The sequence below is a fragment of the Amblyomma maculatum genome, chromosome 1, assembly GCF_055883805.1.
Source record: "Amblyomma maculatum isolate TAMU_Amacu chromosome 1, ASM5588380v1, whole genome shotgun sequence".
NCBI lineage: Eukaryota > Metazoa > Arthropoda > Arachnida > Ixodida > Ixodidae > Amblyomma > Amblyomma maculatum.
In genome coordinates this window covers 386,401,027-386,411,872 of record NC_139344.1, presented here as the reverse complement: position 1 = coordinate 386,411,872, position 10,846 = coordinate 386,401,027, and positions in this window count along the sequence as shown.

The following is a 10,846-nucleotide window of genomic DNA, read 5'->3' as shown; positions in this document are numbered from 1 at the left end:
TTTCAAGAGTGTTATCTATCGGCTGCAGGCACAGTCACTGCTATCACTTCTATCTTGGCTAGATTAATTCCGCGCTTTGTAAGCTTGTCTTTGTTCGATGGTCATGGCAGACTTCCTGGTACGGTTACGGTGTCTGTCTTAGTGAGATGGTATATTTGTATGGTGTATTTACCCTATAGGTTGCAGGAAGTACAGAGCGGTGCAGATGGAACTTCATCTAGACAACGATGTTCAATACACTGTGCGAGAGAGTGTTGCAGTTTTACATGAGGCGTGATGGGCTGCTTTGACAGATCGGAATTACGCTTCGGCGATTGCATACTAATCGCGTGAGTGCCATGACGATGAAGACAATGTTTGCAACGCAGCGCCAGATGAAGACGAAGATGTTTCCTCCGCAGCGACAGATTAAACATATGCGGCAAAATATAGACGGCGCAAGAGCGCGTGGCGTCATCTGTGGAACACATGAGGTACTAGTGGCGAGAATAACGCGACCCAACCCCTTCCCCTCAAGACCTAAGGTCATCCTCATGAATAACGATTTTTGAATGAATGAACGAAACTCCCAAATGAATGCAGTACAGTACAATTAACCATCTAAAATTACTGGCAAAGTGTCGACAGGTGGTAGCTGATATCTGGGAAGGCCGGGAACTATTTCTGCAGTGGTTTGTGTGAATTCACTAGGCCACATGATACAAAGTTGGAAGGAGCTGCCAACTCCGGTTGCTTATTTAAGGTGGGAAGGTGTAATAACAATAAATAGTCCAGTGCTATTGTTTGCTGAATGAGGCACGCTTCCCCTAAGCTACACAGGCAGGTTCATACGACTTGCTTAAATCGCAACTTTATTTTGAGGCGATCCCCTACGCTATCGCGTCATACTCTCAAACGCAGAACTTAAGTGTCCTCAATTTTTTTTACAATCTTCCTATACACTTCACTTGACAAAATTTACGTTTTCGTGATTACGTTAGGAAGCTTGTTCGGTTAGTGGCTGTGACACATATTTTTTTTATCAGAATTCAGTATATTCTGAGATAGAGGAATACAGCCGACGTATACTTCTTCATGGATGAGAGTTGTGGGAAATTAACGACTGACTGTTCTCAGGAGCAAATATTCTGTATTTTCTTTTTTGCGAGGCATATGGTCAAACAAACGGGGCTGATTAAAAACTGGAGTTTAGTATATAAAAAGTCAGGACCCAGAAGAAAACAAACATATTGCCATGTAAGACGACGGCGAGCGAACAAGAAACTCTCGGACATGTGGTGGAAACTGTTCTTCACAAAGCTTTTGCTCACTTGAAGATAGTTTCAAGCAGGCATGACGTCACAGTGGCGTTCCACACAAGCAGGGGCAGCAGACGCACATGCCAAATCAGGCGCTGGACAACCTAAACATTCGCACCAGCATTATGGCGCAAGCTTTCCCTCTTATGTGTCTCAAAACTTACAATGGCCAGAGAACGCTGCATAAACCACAGACTCTGGGAAAATGTGCAAACACAAAAGAAAAACAAACTAAATGTTCACATCTAGTGCCCCACAATAATGTTTGGAACAATTCTGTGCTTTGCGCTTCCTAGATTTGCGCATGAAATGTTTGCCAGGGTACTTATTTTAGAATTGCCAGCTCCGAGCGAACAAGACAATGCTTATTCCGTATACATCTACGCATTCCATGACAATAAAAAGAAGCATTTGGAAAGAAATATTTTATCAAATCATGCCACCATCGCATATAGTAATGTCTTTTACGCCATAATGATAGGCTTCTGGAAGCAGGGTTATCCAGCAAATATTCGTTATCCAGCAAACAAAAACCTAGTGTTGAAGGAAAACCGAAGGAGATGAAATTTAGACGTCTCGTAAAAGAATAAAGTGTTCATTGTATCGTATGTTTATAGTTTAACACTTGACCTGATGAAGATACCAAAAATAGATAAGATATCCGAACTACAAACAAAGCATAAAGTATGGGTGCGCGTGTGAATTCGCAAGAGAAGTTAAGATGCCATACAGCACGCCAACAGAGGCACTCAATGTAATCAAGGCGTTGTACATCGTATTCCGCTGCTTTGTGCGAATCAATGCACTGGACAGACCGGGAGACGTGTCAGTTATACAATTAGATAGCACGCCGCAGAAATACCGGAGAAGCGTGCCACCAACCTGGCGGTATACTCCAAAGACTGGGTGACATGTTAAAAACAGAAATGCCGAACCGACCTTCACAACGTGCAAGTACTCAGGAGAAGGTTAAGTTGATGTGAGAGATTTTAGAAGCCTAGGCTATCAAAATGTCTGCTAAACAATGTGTCAGTACGCCTTCTGCATTCATATTGAATAAGACAGTGGACTTCCTATGCTCACCACGATGAAAATGAAGTGAAGAGCTTAGCTTCAGGTAGATGAAGGGAAGAGAGAACAATAATTGTTTGAAACAAAGCTTATTCCACATTAAACAGCATAAAAAGCAGACAAAGGTCATCTAATCATCATCATCATGAGCCTGACTATGCCCACTGCAGGGCGAAGGCCTCTCCCATATTTCTCCAATTAGCCCTATTCTGTGCTAGCTGCATCCACTTGACCTTTGCGAACTTCTTAACGTCATCCGCCCGCCTAACTTTCTGCCTCCCCCTGCTACGCTTTCCTCCCTTTGGAATCCAGTTTGTTACCCTAAGCGACCATCTGTTACCCTCTCTTCGCACTACATGTCCTGCCCATGCCCATTTCTTCTTTTTAATTTCCACTAGAATGTCAGTAACTTGAGTTATTTCTCTGACCCACTATGCACGCTTCCTATCTCTTAATGTTACCCCTACCATTTTTCGTTCCATAGCCATCAACTTGTCCTCAACTTAAGTAGAACCCTCTTGGTTAGCCTCCACGTTTCAGCCCCATAGGTGAGTAAAGGTAAAATGCAACTGTTGTATACTTTCCTCTTGAGCGATACCGGTAAGCTGCTAGTCATAATCTGCGAGTGCTTGCCAAATGCGCTCCATCCCAATCTTATTCTTCTTGTTATTTCCTTTTCATGGTCCGGATCTGCTGTTACTACCTGTCCTAAGTAGTCATATTCGCCTACTTCCAGTGCCTCACTACCTAACGTAAACTGCTGTTCCTTCCCGAGGCTGTTGAACATTACCAGAGTCTTCTGCATATTGATTTTTAAGCCTACCTTTCTACTTTTCCTGTCTAGGTCATCAATCATTATTTGCAGACAAAGGTGAGCAGGTTTAAATAGTTCAATTGTTGTATCAGCATATTTCTGGTCTGTCAAGGTGTTTCTTCTGAATCGGGGCCTGCTCTAATGCATTTTCCAACATGATTGGCCAAATAAATCAACAAGCCCCAGTATTCGCCTTTTTCGCGGACAGTCACCTGAGAACATTCTCCTCACCATGCTTGCATCGGTGGTCGACTCCTTTATGACTGCAGTACGTCGGAATGTGGACGATGTGTGGCTGTTTAGTTTGATGATCATGCAATATTTCCATGCGATCGCGGATAATTTGTCAAAAATAATAAGTATCCAAAATCGATTTTCTTAACTGTTCGCCGGTGTAAAACACATGTCGCGTATGTAGCAACAGGTGGTTCTTTAGGTTGCCAAAATAAGGCAAAATACGGTATTTTACTTTAATACCCGTGGGTTATCTCATAGTATTTCTTTGTGAGCGGCGATTAATTTGTAATTGAATTTCTCATGTTTGTGTTGTAAATAAGAGATTATGGATATCACAGTATAGGTGGGTTTAGGTCATATGAGGAATGTAAAAACCGAAATATAATATATGATATGCAGTTTTTTATTCACTGTATTGATAAAACTAGTTTGCTTGCCGAGCCGAAATTGCAATAAAACTATGAGGTGTTTTTTTCCAATTTAATCTGGCGTGACCTAAGTACCACTGATGTCCAAATCATTGCTTACTTGTTAAACAAGAGTTTACTGAAGCCATGCAACCATATACTGAAACTATGCAATGTGCACAACTCAAACCTATTGCATAGTTCCTTAAGGCAGAGACAATGGTACCTCTTCCATTGGCATATTCAAGTGTAGCTAAGGCAAGGTAAGGCAAGCTAAGCGTCATGAAGTAATATATCTGCGTGATGTTTAACATGGACGTAAAATACATAATTTAGCTTGTGATTTATCGTACCTGTCTGGAATATCATTCTGTGATGTACTGATTTGTCCCACGAATCTAAGGTATCAAAATACCACAAAATTTACCGTAGGCTTGATGGACATGAACAGTTATATGTTATCACACAACTGCAACGAAGGCTCTTAACCTCAGGCGTAGGAATCTTCTCACGAAGGAGTGTCGACAGCCGAGAGATGACCAACAGAACCCCAGCGCAATCTAATGAGCCCCATCCGGCTCAGTAGACTAATTTATGGACAGTAATATAAGTGCGCAACAAAGACGAGACAAAGAGAAGTGGTCCACTACTCCTTTTTGTCTCGTCTTTGTTGCGCACTTATATTATCCGTCCATCATGGTTCACCAACTCGCCCAATCAGCAGTTCTTCTACAGACTAATTTGCATTGTTAATAAAAACTTGCTCCCTTCTCTTCAATGTCAGTCTCTCCTTTCATCTGGTTCTGCGTGGACTCCTGCATATGAAGGTGCGATGTAATATATGTGCGCCATAAATTGTGGTAGCGATGGCACCCGACCTGAGTGAATGCGGGGAGGTTAGGCTTCGAATTTCACCCGTGAAGGAGGAAACGAAACACAATGGCTAACGAGCTTCAAACGAACATGCGGGGGCACATGCTACGGCTCCGGCGGGAACAATTCCGGCACTTACCAGGGATAGTACGGGGGTCAGTGTGGAGGATATGATCAACATACTAGAGCAGGTCGGCCGGCAAGGCGGCTAGGCAGATGTGCAGCTAGTGGGAATACTACGCTGCAGCGTAGCCGGAGCCGCGTACACCGTTACTTGGCGTGATGAGGCTGCAGCCTTTATAAGAGGATTTCATGACTTGAAATTACTAGCTAGAAAATGATTTGCCGTCAAGCCGAAATAGGTCAAACTTCAAGTATTGTTATCTGCTATTCAGAGAGAGAAAGAACAATGGACAGTATGCGAAAGAGAACTACGCCTGTCATGTCGGCCCAGTCAAAAAAAATTAACGAGACGGCTATTTTGTTCTGGGTAAACACAGCTACGCTTCATGTCAAAAATAATGTCCCGATGCAAGGTTGCGCTTTGCTAAACACTCTGGAATGCTGCGATGCGTGTGGGGACCAGGTACGTGTCGTATCAAGCTTGTGTGTGTTATTTTTGTTTTTCTGAGCGCGAATCCGCTCACTTCCTGCGCTGGTTTTCCACAAACTTTTGCAGGCCGTTCATGTTAAAGACACAGTATAGAATATTGTAACGAGTACAAGGTAGGGAACACTGATCAGATCAGTTTCACACACTAAACTCAGTTTCGTCTTCTTGTTCCTCGGTCCAGAGAGGCACGCGGCATTACCCCCCCCCCCCCTTCGCAAGCGGCGACTCGACGTTGAGAATGTCCTCAAATTATATCCACACAAGAGATGCACCATAAAGCTGCACACGCACAAAATATCACTGCCCCTCATAATACGGTTTCATTCGCGCCACGTGTACAGTTTCAGCACTTCAGCACCGCCCTATTGAGGGTCGTTGACCCCGAGGAACAACTTCGTAGGTCACATTACTAAGATGCTGAACGACCTCGTATGGCCCAAAGTGACAGCGAAGTAGCTTCTCAGAGAATCCTCGAGGGCGCACTAGTGTCCACACCCATACAAGATCATCTAGTTGGTAGTGAACGTCTCGGTGTCGGAGGTTGTACCGACTGGCATCACTGTGCTGTTGATGTTGAATAAGGCACCGTGCGAGCTGGCGCGCTTCTTCGGCACGCTGCAGAAATATTTCGACGTCCGCATAGGCGTTGGTGCCATCGTCGCTGTGACTTATGGGTAGCAATGCGTCCAGCATTGTGGTGACGGGATAATCGTTGACTATTTGAAATGGCGCAAGACGCGTTGTTTCCTGTTCAGCCGTATTGTATGCAAAAGTTGCATACGGAAGGACTTCATCCCACGTGCGATGTTCAACATCGACGTATATGGAAATCATGTCTGCAAGTGTTCTATTTAGGCGTTCAGTCACTCCGTTTGTTTGCGGATGGTAAACAGCAGTCCTACGATGGCTTGTGCGGGTAAGACTAAGAGAGCCTGCATTAGTTCGGTTGTAAAAGCTATACCACGGTCAGTAATAATAACCGATGGGGCACCATGGCGCAGTACGATGGTCTTGAGAAAAACTGGGCTACTTCAGCAGCAGTTGCACGGAAAAGTGGCTGTGTCTCGGCATATCTCGTTAAGTAGTCCGTTGCCACTACTATCCATCTGTTCCTTGATGCGGACGTTGGGAAAGGGCCCAGAAGATCTCACTTGCTGGAAAGGGGCTGTTGGCGTAGGTATCGGCTGAAGAAGCCCTGCGGGCTTCAGCGGAGGTATCTTTCGCCTCTGGCAATCTCGGCATGTTCTCACATATGCTGAACTGCAGTCAGCAACTTAGGCCAATAGTACTTTTGTCGAATGCGTGCTAATGTTCACGTAACTCCTAAATGAGCAGCCGAAGGCTCATCGTGACATGCGTGCAAGATTTCTGGCCGGAGGTCGAACGGCACAACGAGAAGAAAGGTTTCCTTGTTGTGCTGAAAGTTTCTCTTGTATAGGACACGATTGCGAATGCTGTAGGAGGATAAAACCCATGCGAAAGCACGTTGGACAGCTACATCAAGGCCTTCGAGATGCTCAATAAGTGGGCGTAAACCGGGGTCAGCCCGTTGACGCTGGGTCATGCCGGTGGTCGTGACTACAGCAAGAAACGGGAAGTCGTCTTCTTCGCTGTCGGGAAGGACCGCATCAACTAGTACACGCGACAAGCAAGCAATCGACGTCGTTGTACTTACTGCCGCACTTGCATACAGCCGTAATGTCGTACTCTTGGAGACGGAGACTCCACCTTGCAAGCCGTCCAGAGGGGTCTCTGAGGTTGGCTAGCCAGCATACGAAAGGTGGCCACTCACAGCCATGAAAGGGCGGCCGAAAAGATAGGGTCGGAACTTAGTTATCAGCCAAACTACCGCGAGACATTCCTTTTCCGTGGTTAAGTAGTTAGGCAAGGAGACACGGTCTTCTCAGTGCTATTCACAGCTTTCTTAGAGGAATTGTTGAAATGAGAGCAGTTTGGGACAAGGTTTTGTGGAGAATACCTCAGTAATATGCGGTTCGCTGATGACACTTCCTTGCTAACTAAGGAGATGAATAGCAAAGACTGACTGATGACCAAGGCAGAAAAAGCAGAAGGGTAGGCCTAAAAATGAATATGCAGAATACTAAGGTAATGTTTTACTGCCGAGGGCAGAAACAGCGGTTTGCAATAGGTAGCAAAACACTGCAAGTGATAGGGGAATATGTATGCTTAGGACAGGTAGTAACCGCTGACACGAAGCATAAAATTGAAATAACTTGGAACATTTTACTGGTATGAAGAGCATCTGGCAAATACTCACAGATTTTGACTGGCGGCCCACGGGTATAATTCAAGAGGAAACTATATAACGTTTCAGCTCAATAGCGGCACTCACCTATGGAGCTGAAACGTGGAGGCTAACGAAAAGGCTTGTACTTTCAACAACGCAATGAGTTATACGAAAAGAAAATGGTAGGTCTAACATTAAGAGATAGGAATCGTGCAGAGTGTGAGTGAAATTACTCGAGTATAGGACATTCTAGAGAAAATTAAGAAGAAGAAATGGGCATGGGCAGGGCATGTAGTGCGAAGAGAGGATAACCGATGATCGCTTCGCTTATAGGTAACAAATTGGATTCCAAGGGAATGAAAACGCTGCAAGAGGCGGCTGATTATTATTTCGGTGGATGAGGTTAAGAATTTCGCCGGGGTCAAGCGGATGCAGCCAGCACAGAACCAGATTAACTGCTATCTGTCTGGAGGTGATGATGATGATATCTTCATGAGTGTGCCGAACCATGCTGAAATGGTACTAGTGGCACTTCACAAACAACTCCTGGTGCGGAGACGCACCCCGCGCCTCCTTTCTTTTCTCCACTTTTAGGATGTCTCCTTGCTTATATTATTCTAGAACGACGGAAAGAGGTATGGCTACATGGTATGAAAGAGAACTGAAGAAAGGTTGAGGAGAAGCCTTGATTTTCAAGCGGAGCTAATGTTTCGAGGTGGGATCGTGTATTTGCATCGCCAGTGCGATCACCACTGGTACGTCTTGTATCCGTTTTTACTTAGGAAGAATAAAAGCCTTTCTTCCCGAAGCAAATGAGTCTATAAATTCCGCCAGTGATGGTCACGCTGCCTACACGAAGGCAATAACCTTTGTGGAAACGTTGGCTTGACTTGTAAACTGAAGCTCCCAATCAACCCTTGCTGAGTTCTCTTCCCTGCTTCTATGAGTTATAAGACAGAGCATATGGAGATATCTTCCGTGTTGACTCCTATGTTTCATTTCAAATATTTTAGGTTGAAGTTAAAGATATCATCATCGCTCTAGTTGGTCCGTCTCCGTATATTGAGGTGCAGATTGTCGATAAAATGGGCAAAAAAGGAATTGCGTTCTTTCAGCCTTCGTAACAAATGCATTAACTGATCACAAGCTTTTCTGCTCAAGGAGGGGAGCAATTACTCGCGTCAAAATACACATGGTTCTCTCATCAGCTGCTATATTTGCCACCATTGGTTATAAATAATAGCTGCCGTCTGCAAAGTGTAAGACTGGGTAATTAAAATCCATTTGTGTGACACGATAACACGAGTATTAAAGCTCGGAGATTGCCCAGGTAGCGAGATGCCAGAAATTAGGTCATGCTGAGCTATCAAAACTAATGTAGGGGTGTGTTTATTCGGTAAACCCAGATGGATCCAGCCGCTCAGGGGGAACTCGCTGCAAAACGTCAGGCGTGGCGAATCAGCAAGGCAGCGACCAACTTCTTCTTCCTCGAGTGTACCAGCACGCGATGCATGGCAGTGGCTATGAAGACGAAGATTAGCACACTACATTTTCCCCCGGGTAGAGAAGGAGCCATCCTGGCGACTTATGGAGCCGAAAGAACAGACGGATCGTAGTAGGGCTTGATTCGGTTCACATGAACTGTTTCGCGTCCACGGCGACGCAAGTCCTCAGAGGGCGTAACAGGCTCAACTACGTATTGACAGATGTTTTTTGAAGGACTCGGTATGGACCCTGATACCGAGCAAGAAGCTTCTTTGAAAAGCCGGTGGTTGTGGTAGGAACCCAGAGCCACACCAGAGACAAGCACGAAAATGGACTTGAGACGTACATTGCACTAAGGCCATCTTCGAACTTCAGAACAGCAAATGAGGAGCAGGAGGCAGGGATGGCGTGAAGCGGTGTCGGAAGGTGTGAAGAAGACAGTCGAAATAGTAACGCTTTCACAGGAGAGTGGAACGAGGGCAGCAGAAAATAGAGGAATGTCTGTGTCATTGGCGACAAGGAGGGCGACAAGGAGGGCGACAAGGAGGAGGATGTAGGGACATCACACAAGACGGTATCACAAAGAGGTAAAAAGGAAACTTCCGCGCGGGCGCAGTCAATAACGGCAAGATGAGTTGAAAGGAAATCGTAGCCCAAGATGATGTCGTGTGAGCAGTGAGACAGTACAATAAACTCGATGGTGTACAAGACGTCTTCGATGAGAACACGGGCCGTGCACGCCGCTGAGGGATGAATGCGCTGTGATGAGGCGGTGTGAAGCGAAAAGTCGGAAAGCGCGGTGGTCACCTTGCGAACACGACGGCAAAGAGCTTCACTGATGAGGGATACGGCAGCGCCTGTGTCGACAAGAGCGAGTATTGCGACGCCGTCGACAAACACTCGTATTACGTTAGCGGGAGAACACGGAGGACTTGAAGAGTTCGTACCAAGAGCAGTTCTTGCCCCGGGAACTGCGACTGCTAGTTTCCCTCAACAGTGCCGGTAGAACGTTGTTGTTGTTGTTGTTGTCCAAATAACTTATGGCACATACCCACAGAGGGGGATCGGCCAAGAATTGGGTGGCAAAGAATATTTTTTTTTAAATATACTTGTATAAAAAAATTTAAAAAAAAAAAGATGATTTGAGGGATAGAGGAAAGGAAACAAAACGGGAAATAAGTGAAATATAAAATGAAAAGTGGTAACACTCACGGGAGATTGACACTACAATTGTAGAACAAGTGATGTTTAAATATTTAGCAAGGCAAACGATTTGAGTCGAGTAAAAAATTTTGCATGGCGGTAAAAACAGACCTGTGACTGTGCCCAAGGTTGGTGGCGCCAAATGATAACAATGTCGGGCTGCTTAAACTAAGGCCAAGCTGTTGCAATGGCCTTTCCATCAACTGTTTTCTCAGCGTAGTAAAGCGGCGGCAAAACAATAAAAAGTGATCTAATGTTTCTTGTTCACCGCAAAATGTGCAGACGGGAGACAGTGCCAAACCAGACCTGTAAAGATAGAAATTTAAAGGTGGGATACGGCATCGCAGCCTTGTTAGAGAAGTCTCAAGTTGCCGTGAATGACATAATTTTCTATTCCAAGAATAATTTAGATGCAGGTAGTCATCAGATCTTAAAAGATGTCCATTTTTTTTTATATTTAATTGAACGTTTCTTCGAAACCTCGCTGCGGTGATGTACGCGGTCGCCGGAAGGATAGATAATACGGGGCCATTAAGGGACTCTTTTGCCAAATTGTCAGCATATTCATTTAAAGTCACATTGCTGTGGCCTGGTACC